This window comes from Physeter macrocephalus, chromosome 13 (genome assembly GCF_002837175.3).
Source record: "Physeter macrocephalus isolate SW-GA chromosome 13, ASM283717v5, whole genome shotgun sequence".
NCBI lineage: Eukaryota > Metazoa > Chordata > Mammalia > Artiodactyla > Physeteridae > Physeter > Physeter macrocephalus.
Genome location: NC_041226.1, coordinates 11132649 through 11144184, shown reverse-complemented (window position 1 = coordinate 11144184; position 11536 = coordinate 11132649). Strand labels below are relative to the sequence as shown.

Below are 11536 nucleotides of genomic sequence, written 5' to 3'. Positions count from 1 at the left end.
CATATATATGGAATCTAAAAAATAAAAAATAAAAAAATGGTTCTGAAGAACCTAGGGGCAGGACAGGAATAGAGATGCAGACAAAGAGAATGGACTTGAGGACATAGGGAGGGGGAACGGTAAGCCAGGACGAAGTGAGAGAGTGGCATGGACATATATATACACTACCAAATGTGGGAAGTAGCCACGTAGCACAGGGAGGTCAGCTCGGGGCTTTGTGACCACCTAGAGGGGTGGGATAGGGAGGGTGGGAGGGAGACGCAAGAGGGAGGGGATATGGGGATATATGTATATATATAGCTGATTCGCTTTGTTACACAGCAGAAACTAACACACCATTGTAAAGCAGTTATACTCCAATAAAGATGTTAAAAAAAAAAAAAGAAAACAATGCAGGTGCATTCCACACCCTTCCTAAACGGAGACAGATGGACTGGAGGAATCTGTAAAAGTCCCTCTGGTTCTGGAACTGAGTGTGTCGGCTCTAGTTTGCTAAGCCCTCTTCTACTAAGTGCGTTTGACAGGCTCTGTGGGGTTCATAAAAATCACAGAGTGAAGACATGGCAGAGAAACGTGGCTTTGGTTATAAAACAACACACAGCTCCCTGTCACCCTGCACCCCTGGGCGATAGTGCTGGTGCACAGGGGCAGGGATGTAGGGTCCTGCCTCCCTATTCCCCTCGAGAATAGGGTTAATATAGGACCCTCATTGGGCCATAGTTTACAGTGAGCAGAGCCCAGGAGGGTACAAATGCTCCCACAGGGGGCACACCCTTTGCCTCTGTTTACTTTGGCACTGGCTCTGTGGACTAAAAGATCTTTGAGAAATTTGCAATATTCAATAGCTGCGAGATTCTGAAATTATGTGATTTCCTTTCATGCATCCAGGTTCTGAATTGCGCCTGAAGAGTGACCGTCATTGGCCAGGGAGATCTCGCTTTTGTTTGATTCCTGGTGCCACTTGCTGTCACAGATTCCACCTTGCCAAAAAGGAGGACCTGGGATTAAGATTTGGAACTCTTAAGGAGAGTTGTGTTCACAAATCTTTGGGAGGGACCACGGCAGGAGGCCTATCATCTGGTCTTTTTCTTTCCTTTCTTAAAAGCGATATGAGCATCAAACTATTTACAGCCTTAAGTAAACCTGCAGTTCAGGACACTGACGCATACATAATACAGTCCTCTCAACTGAACAGTGCATAAGCAGGCACTCTGGAGATTTCATCACACAGGATTGGTGTGACTATAATTAAGAGGATTGGCACAGTTGGCTCCCTGAAAAAAGGCTTAACTCAGGTTAACACTTTAAAATGAATAACATTTTTCTAATTAAAAAAAGAGAGAGGAACAATGATTTCTTAATGTACTTTCTGTGCTTACGGTCCACCTTGTCACACTGCACCTAACCTTACATCTTGGAGTCTGTTCTCATGTGCGTATTCAGATCATATATCAATATATTAAATATGCAAATCCCTGCCTCCTTATGGTCCTAGTGTTGCCGAGATGTGCAGAGCGCTGTGGATGGATTGCAACATGTTTTCTTTTGCTGACGGCTACTTTGACACGCTCAATACTTGTGCTTTGGAGCTTTTAAGATTCGACTTATAGAACCCTGTACTTGGGATATGCATTATCCTCTGAAAAGGAAAACATATGACCTTTAGGGAAAAAATGTGGACTCCGGGAGTCCTCCTTTAAGCTTCCTGAAAAGCACTACCTCATGGGCTGACAATCACGTGCCTTCCACAGACCATTTCCTCTGCTGCTGAAAGTAAATGTGTAATTACCAGAGAAAATGTCACTTTGCATGATGTACAGGTGATGTGGGAAATGAGGCACAATCACAAAAAGCAACAAACATTCCCAAATAACGCCTGCCTTATCTGTGCTTCCTTAAGAGCCAAATGCCCTTTTGGGGAACAGACCTGTCCCTAGTAGCATTTTCGATGACTCCCAGCCCTTCTTACATTTCCTTGTCAATTAAAAATGATAAATTAAGCTCCTTGCAGGACAGACAAACAATCAGCCAGTGTGAACCACATGAAGACCCAAGATGTTGGATGAATCAGATCAGCCTGAAAAATTCATCTGGTGACTCCGGGAACTGACCGTCAGCCAGAGGAACATCTGAGATGTCGCACGCAGCACCCAGGCATTCGGACGAGCCACTGGCATTAAGAAAGTTGCAGTGACATTTCCCCGCAGCCTATGCTTCCTTCCTGGCTCCTGGTAAGAATGGCCAAGTACATCCACATGTGTCTACCCACTGCCCGGACAAATCCAGCGCCACATTCAAGACAGATGTTTGTCCTTTGCAGCTTTTATTTTTAGAGGCACGTTGTGTGGAAGTAATGTCCATTGGACTGGTTATTTATTTTGCTTTCTGCTTCAGGGATGTTGATAAAGAGTGAGGATCTAAATCATTGCTTCCCCTCAACCAACTCACAGAAGGTGTCCTGGTGCATTTTATGTCCTGAGGGCAAATGAAAATTATGTGTTGTGTGTGGCAATTATTTTCTATGTTGCTGCTCCTTTCCCGGCATATAGATGCGTCAAGAGGGTGACTGGTTATCAGCTGGCAGGGGGAGGGGCGGGTGTGAGGGCAGATGCGGAAGGAGGCAGGAAATTCCCAGTTCTTTTCTTCCACCTCTAATTCCTTTCAAACAGATACTCTGATTTTATATGAAGTAAAGCTCTCTGCACAGTCAAATTGGTCTGTCTTTCTCAGATATTTTCCTAAGTAGAACTTCCACTAAGATGGGCTTAACTAATGATGGAAAGAATGTAATCCATCTGTGGAAAACCCTTAATCTTCATGAAAAAAAAGAAATCAGACGCACAGGGGCTTTGTAAATTTCGTTTACCTCTGCTCCACTTCCTATCCATTCACAAAATAATGATTGCATGTGCAGAAGGTAGAGAAACCAACTGACATTTTCTGCAAAACGAGTCTTTCACTGTTGTTGCCTGTAAATGACAGATAGTGAGGTCATGGAGAAATGGGGCTGCCTTTTAGTAAGCTTTTTAGTTGATGGAGATAGTTATATGAATAGTAATGTTGACAATGAAAGTGACAATCAAAGCTTTTTGAGTTCTTACCATGTACAAGACTCATTGGTAAAGTGCTGTATATGCCTCTGGCCATCCAGGTGGTCCAACAACCGTACAAGGCACTTACCATTGCTGTCTTATCACGTCTAAAACAGAACTCTGGATTCCACCTCCCCAGATCTACTCTTCACCAGGGCTTCCTCTTCTCAGTAAGTGGTATCAGCAGCTAGTGAGCTGCTCTGGCCACAGACCTGGAAATGAACCATCTTTGGTTGATCTCTTTCCCTTTGCCCTCCCACGTCTAATTTGACAGCAGATTCTGCCGAACGTGACAGCACCATTTCCTAACGTGGTGTCTTTGATAGGATCTTTGCTTACTGCTCAGACCTCACCCTCCCATCCCTCTTCTCCTGGCTCAATTCCCAGGGACACTGGCCTTTCCATTCCTTAAATGCATCACACTTGTTGGAAATGTGCCTTTAATATCTCTCTTTAATAGATCTCGAGCCCTTCCATTTGTTTAAAGTTCATTGCCATAACCTCAGGCTAAACATCATCATCTTCAGCTGAGAATACGGAAACAGTCTTCCGACTGGTTCCATGCTATCGCTCTTGCCCCCTTAGGAAGACCCAAGAGTAAGAGTGAATTGGGAAGCTAGTCAAGTCACCTCACTGCTTAAATCTCCCAGGGCTTTGTATTGCTCCTAGAAGAAATCCCTATGTCTTAACTTGTCTGCTTGATCTACTGCTGCCTGCCTCTCCCACCCCGACGCCCCGTCACTGACTCCCTCACCCTCCAAGTCCCACATATACTGGCCTGTTTTCTCTACCTTGAACAAGCCCCACTCATTTCTGCCTCAGAGCTTTGAACTTGCTGCTTCTTCCTCTGAGAAACACTTCCCCTGTCTTCACATGATTGGCTCCACATCATGGTCATAATTTTACACTTGCAAGTGAAAAATAAATAACAATCAAAGGTGACTAATGTGTAGTCATATTTGCCTCAAAATTGGGAGAAGGCTGAGAGACGGATTTTGGAGGAGTTTGGATGACAAAGCAGCAGATCTTAAAGAAGGGGACTCTGGGGTTTTCGTACAGGAGTTGGGCTGAGTCTGCGTGTACACACACCTCTTGAGAAGAGATGACGTGCATCTTTCTATGATTTGGTCATAACCGTCATAAACAAGTCAAGTCCTTATGCATTCATATCGCCTCACCTACTCTGACTGATGCCAACACCGCATGGCTGAAAACTCTGGAGGGTGCAGAACGGGCAAGTTTGTACAAGAAATGAATGACTCCTACAGTTGAGAAAAATTTGGCTTAGAAATGAATTAAGCCCTGCCTAAGGTTAAAATTAACCGGTAGAGTTAAACCCAGAACTGTCTACTGCTCCTCTAATAATGTGCTGGTCCATGGTGTTCTCACACATCTTTCTTATTCTGTTGAATTTCATCTGAATCACATAATCTAACACAAGATTATATATAGTCTTCCCTAATGTTTCACATGTATATATTTTGCCTTATCAACACATTTGTAAGTTCCTAGAATCTGAAGACCAGTCTTTCATAGTACTTGGTACCTAGAAGTCTGTTCATATACATTTGTTATTTAGATAACTATATTTCTCTTGTATCCCTAGAGATATTTGGCCATGTTGTTATTAAATCCTTGTTGAAGTTATCAGTAGCTATGCACCTATTTTGTATGCAAAAGAGATACTATATAAAATAGAATTCTTAGGTAATAAAGTTCAATTTAAACAGAATGAATTTTGAGTTTCTCTGAATGAACTTACATACATACATACACACATACATTCAGCCGCTCTATTCTTAACTCCTTCACAAGGGGGTTTCTTAATGGAATCATGATAAGTCATCATTCATGTTACCACAGTCTAAAATATAATGGAATATCAGAATTACAGTGAGAGAAAGAAAAAGCAAATGCCATTCCTCAAACTCAGTCAGTCTTCTTGGACTCAGGTCCTTAGGTTATCTCAGATAACTGCTTATCTCAAGTAATTCATGATAAGAAGCTTTTACTAGTTATACCTAGTGTGTCTGAGACACCCCCTCTGTTACTGGGTGACTGGGCAATGGATTACACAGTCAATACGTTACTTTAACCAGGTGGTCATTTACTCACTTGCTAACTAATCATTCAATATGTATGACAATCACATAGGCCTGGCCTGGCCTGACCATGAAAAACTGATAAGTGGACAAACATGAAAATTCTTAGGCCCTAAAGTACAAGTATAGACAAAGTTTGACCCAGTACTGTCACAGCAAGCATTTTGAGGCTAAGACCCTGGCTATTAAGCTAGATGTTACTTAGTTGAGCTGCAAAATTATTTTCTCATATAGTGTTAGAAGATATTTCTGGGTGCTGACATGGCTGTGGACATAAAAAAAATTACAGTTCTCCATTTCTCTGACATGACAGATGTCTCACTTTGTGTGGCCTCCCAGTACCACCAAAAATTGGGCATATCTCTGTAAGACACAAAGAGACACAATGGGGGCTGCATTCACTCCCAGTGTCCTTGTCTTATTTATAACCTCTGCATTGTTCACTAGCTGCTTTGGGAGCAAAACAAAGAAAAAGTAACCTTGAACCAAATCCATATTATTCTTCTCTCTCATCCTCTAATATGAAACAGTCATCTTGGTCTGACTTATTGCAACTATTCTATGTGCTGAGAATTCAAAGCCAATTACGCTGGAATCCCTTTCCGTGACAAATCTTCAGGTATAGACATATTAACACACACGCACACATTCATTCACACATAGGCAAGTACATATAAGGTGCCGTGCGAGCGCTGGGGAGGGAACAACTTACTCTGTCAGGGTTGGGGGAAGTGGAGGTTGGAAAGAAGAAAGAAAGGACATTTGAGAATTCTCTTTGAACTGGGTCTTGAAGATTGATTAGCAGTTCTCTTTAGACTCACCAAGAATGAATGACACCCCAGGCGAAGGAAACAGGATGTTGGAAAACAGAGCAGAACGGGCCAGAACATGTAGATGCAGTTGCAGCCTAGGATTGATGGAGTCCCTCAGAGAGGATGAAGACAGCGGTTAGAATTCATAGGAAAGAATTCTTGGAAACACTAACATTCAGGGAGATGAGAACCCTGAAAAAGACTGAAAAGGAGCCTTGAGCATGTATGTGGAGAACCAGGAGGAATGATACTGAAGGAGCCTAGGCAGGAGATGTGGAAGGTACCTCGTGGAGTTGGCAGGTAGGTGATGGCTGGTTTGCCTCATGGGGTGGCAAGGCGTGGAGTTGTGAGGGCAGAAAGCAGCTGATGTTATTTCAAGAATAACTGGGAGCAGAGAAACTGGAGACGACGATGCAGGCTGCTCATATGGAAGGCTGCCCTTGTGGGAAGCCCGACACGTAGAGAGGGCGAGATGGTACCTAGGGGGATGCATTCAACAGATACGGTTTGCATTTAAAGAATGCCTGCAAAGAATGAGTTGGGAGATAGATGTGAATGACAAACTTAAAGAAGAAGTTGGTTGCTGGAGGAATTAAAGGGAAGCGCTTCACGTTGATGGAGGAATGAGGTTGGCTGAGACAGGAGCTAGTCTCCAAGATAGAAGTGAAGGACATAAACACAAGTGAGGACGGAAATGAAGAAAAATGAGGATCCTGGCCTGCAGGCAACTATTTTATATGAGAAGCAGGAGGCAGTGTTTATTGCTTCAAATTATATGATAAAAGGATTATCTTAAATATACCAGGCATTGGAAACAAATGGAGAGAAAGACTTCTGGAAGAAGAGGACCACTGAAACAAGGCCGTGGGTTTGGCCCTGGAGATGAACACGTTTGTTCCTGTAGGCGGAGGAGGGAGAACGACTGAAAGGATTATCTCTCTCACCAAATGAACCTCTACTTTCCAGGGAGGAAAAGCAGGGGCTGCTCTGACTTTGCCAACTGAACGAATGTTTCTCCATGAACATGAGTGCTTTTGGTGCCTTTATTCATGAAGCTTTTACATTTGAATAATTCAAAATACTTGGTTTTTAATATGGTGTCGCAGTAGTTATAATCAAAGAAAAAACTTATTTTAAGATAGAGCCATGAATAAAAGTTATTTACAAACCTATTCAAAGGGGCAAAGTATAATGGAAAACATACAAAGGCTTATTTTTACCTTTGAAGCAAAACTTTGGCAGATTGTATTTTGGATTCTACATATTTCACTTACCGTTACAACCGATATTCATGAAATGCACTGACAGGAGTCTAACACCAACTTTAAAATGATGAAGTATCTTTTCCTTAATTAATGTCTACAAAGAGATTTAATGATGAAAAGTGCCATTAAGTGCCAAGTACTATTAATTATTTTCTGCTGCAAGAGGCATAGAGTCCTCATTATATACTGTTTTAAATATTATAAAATATTTACAAAATAAGTTTAAAAAAATTGCAAACAAGCCAAATAAAAAGGCATTTTCCTTTTGAGGTGAAACTTAAGATCAAAACCCAAAGAAAAACTCATTTGCATCCTACATGAGTAGCCTTCAATGAATGCTCCAAAGATACCTGGCACTTTGCTTATTCTTTTTCCATATTCCATGTACCTCTGCTGTCTGCATAAACTGAAGTGAGTTACTACTTGAAATTTTGGCACAAATGTTAATTTTTTAAAACTGTTTTTAAACTATTTTTATTGAGGTATAGTTTACAATGTTTTGTTAGTTTCAGGTGTACAGCAAAGTGATTCAGTAATATATATATATGACTTTTTGTATATATTCTTTTTCAGATTCTTTTCCATTATAGGTTATTACAAGATATTGAATATAGTTCCCTGTGCTATACAGTAGGTCCTTGTTTTTTATAATCTATTTTATATATAGTAGTGTGTATATGTTAATCCCAAACTCCTAATTTATGCCTCCCCCCCTTCCTCTTTGGTAATGCTAAATTTGTTTTCTATGTCTGTGAGTCTATTTCTGTTTTGCAAATAAGTTCATTTGTATCATTTTTTTAGATTCCACATATAAGTGACATCGTATATTTCTTTTTCTGTCTGAATTACTTCACTTAGCATGATAATCTCTAGGTCCATCCATGTTGCTGCAAATGGCATTATTTCATTCTTTTTTATGGCTGAGTAATATTCCATTGTGTGTGTGTGTGTGTGTGTGTGTGTGTGTATGTGTGTGTGTTTTACCACATCTTTATTCATCTGTCGATGGACACTTAGGTTGCTTCCATGTCCTGGCTATTGTAAATAGTGCTGCTATGGACATTGGGGTGCATGTATCTTTTTGAATTTTCTCTGGATATATGCCTAGGAGTGGGATTGTAGGATCATATGGTAGCTCTAGTTTTAGTTTCTTAAGGAATCTCCATACTGTTCTCCATAGTGAACAAATGTTAATTTTATCTGATGGCAAACACATGCCAGGATCCCCCACTTGCCATCTCTGTCCAAATGCCTACTTTGGGACTATCCCCTGAGGACTCAGCCTCTGAAGCAGCTTCTAAAATTCCCTGGTTTGAGTGGAGGAAAAACTCAGAACTTTCTGTAATCTCTGGGTCTGGTCTCTGCAGAAGTCAGTCCTCAGTCCAGACCCAAGCTGGCGCAGAACTAATAAGTAAATTCACTTATTAAATTGAACAGTAACTTGGTGTCACGCATTGTGCCAGTTCCTGTTCTCAAATTATGCATTGCCTACTAGAGAACTTTATCTCCCTAATCACTACTGTCTAAGTCTGTTCCGGCTGCTATAACAAAATACCACAGACTGGGTGACTGAAATAACAGACCTTATTTCTCACGGCTCTGGAGGCTGGAAGGTCCAGATTCAAGGTGATGGCAGGTACAGTGTCTGGTGAGCACCTGCTTCCTGAGTCTCACGTGTCTGTGCTCTCACCCAGAGCAAGAGGCGAAGGTGCTTTCTAGGGTCTCCTTTATAAGAGCACTAATCCCCTTCATGAAGGCTCTGCTCCTATAACCTAATCACCCCCAAAGGCCCCACCTCCAAGTATCATTACACTGGGGATTAGGTTTGAACACATGCATTTGGGGGGACACAAACAGTCTATAGCAACTATTTTATAATAGGCTCTGCCTTATATTTTCGAGAGAGAGAGAGCCAAAGTAGGGAAGGTTAGCTGGCAGGAGAAAATGTTAAATTTTTCATTTTTTATGTTTTCTCTGAAGGCCCACCGCTCTCACCATTTATGGAACTGCCTTGGCTGCTCAAGGGACCAGATGTTCCCTGGGGTTGCAACCCACTGCTCCTGCATTTAGCCTCCTGGCTGGCTGGCTGCTTGCTTGGATTCAGCCCCGTACAGATGGCATCACCGCTAAATCAGAGAACTGATCCTCCTTCAAGTTGCTACTTTGCTTGTAAGAGCTCATTTCCTGGGAGTCCAAATAATTAAGTTTCACCTGTGCCATGTATTCCGTAATTACATTATTTTGTTAATTATGCTTGATGACAAAGTTATCAAAATTCAACCTGATCAAAACCAAAATAAAATCTGGAAGCAAATGTCTCTTACTGTATCATCACAGTCATTTATAAATAGGACACTTTGCACATTTCCTGGAGGGGAGACAACTCTCCTCACTCTACACTTATTCTTGCATATCCCATCACTTGAGGGTGACCAAACCCACTAGGGAATTTTTTAACGTAGGAAATGGCAGTGTTTGCTTCAGATGATAAGTCCTAAGAAGTGGCTTTACATACAAACAGCATGGGGAGTATGATTTGAACAATGTGATGTAAGAGGCATGGGTCTCACTGCTAATTCACCTTCCCCAGTGTCTGATATTCCACCATTGGACATTCTTCTTTGTGTCCCCTCTCGTCAGTGAAGTCTAGATGAAACTGCCTGTTCAAGTAATTATTATAAGGGTGATGGGAGTTCATTACCACTTTTTTCTCCAGATACTCCTAGGCCCCTAACTCCCAATGGAAGGTGTGATATTGAGGAGAAAAGAAATAACACCAATGTGAGTTAAGAGGTAAGTCACTCCTAACTTACAGAGGCTGACTTTACCTGCTTTACAGCTCAGAGGAGGGTTGGCTTTTAGCTGGGGTGCTGTCTGGGTACCAGGGATCTTGCCCACTGGAGGGAGCCCCTTCTCAATGTCTGATTGCTATTTTTGTGCTGCTAGGTCAAGGTGTTCCTGGACTTGGAACACAGGGGTGTGGTCCACTGCAAAATATTGCTGTTCTCAAGCTGCCTGCATATGAGATTACATATTACGACGGGGAGGTTTTTGCTTATCATCTTTTAAAGCATCAAGCATTAAAGATGCTTACTCCATCAGAACAAGTGAGCCATTGAGTGTCTTACCCCTGTGGCTCACTATGGGATCCAGCCTGGATACTTCGTTACCTTCTAAGCAGCTATATTGAAGTGAGATGTTTATCACCCTAGGTTTCTCCCTGTTGTACATGTCCATGTTCACTCTCTGTACTGGAACTGTCTTCCTAAAGATCATAAGGGGGCAGTTTTTCTCTCTAACACTCGCAGATTTGCGGGATTTCTAATCTACATGGCTTTTTGACACATATTTAGCTTAAAGGCAGGTAAAACAAATTTAAAACAACAACAACCAAAAAAAAACCTTGCACCACCAGAGAAGAAAGGAAAAGGAATTAAAATATAAGCAGGTGATTTGCAGCGTAGGAAGAAGAGTGGAATTTCTTTTGTTGCTGATGGATTATGTAATGAAGTATTTCTTTGAATGTCCTTTTCTATGGATCGAAGCAATTGCTCATTTGTACTGAGGAAAGGTGCTTCAGATTAATTTTGGAAACTTCAATACCTCACTATGCTAAATTTTAATTATTTCACTTCCTGCTTGGTATATTAATGTCGTGATTACCCTTGAAAGTGTATTACCGATGATGATTTATGCAAAACCCAGCGAGCTCCACAGCTCTGTCGGTTTCAATTAAAACCAGCCACAGAGGAAGTGGGCTGTCGCCGTGTGGGCTGTGGACTGTCATTACTCTCACGAGCAGGTACAGTCTGTTTACTTAAAGCCTTACCTTTGTTTATCCTTCTGGAACCATCTCTTCCATGGCACGACTAACCACTGAGAAAGGAAATTGTAGCGATTTGGTCTGCTGACCTTGGATCCAAACTAAAACTATCCAGGAAAATGTATTTTATCTCTGCTTCTCTGCTGATATAGGACATTTTGGGCCAATTCTTCCCTCTTTTGAACTGTTCAGGGGCTGAACTGGCCAAAAGTGCTACTGAGAACTTACCATTTTCTGATTTCCAGGAACAGGGTTTGGTCAGTCTCCGGGGAGTGTGGTCATCTGGAGTTAATCATGAAGTATGCGCTCCTTCTCAAATGAAGCACTGTTTTCAGAGCTCATTTATCTCAATCACTTCGACTATTGGGAGGTCAGGAAGTTTTCCATGGTGCGTTCCCAGTACCCAGTCCTTCTAATTACTGATTTGGCTGCACAGTTATTG

The 11536-nt window shown here is 41.8% G+C and overlaps 1 protein-coding gene across 11 annotated transcripts in view; it reads left to right on the top strand.

The window, feature by feature from the left end:
* LOC114487463 (uncharacterized) overlaps window positions 1-9572 on the top strand; it is a 512374-nt gene extending 502802 nt beyond the window's left edge. For 3 of the 11 annotated variants that reach the window (XR_008618992.1, XR_008618990.1, XR_003682560.2), the window contains one exon: window positions 2012-2609. The gene's annotated coding sequence lies outside the window, so the exon portion shown is untranslated. Of the gene's footprint in view, window positions 1-888; window positions 974-2001; window positions 2610-7844; window positions 7902-9251 lie in introns of those variants that run through there. The other 8 variants (XR_008618993.1, XR_008618991.1, XR_003682566.2 and 5 more) reach the window with 6 other exon arrangements.
* Window positions 9573-11536: the final 1964 nt, after the last annotated feature.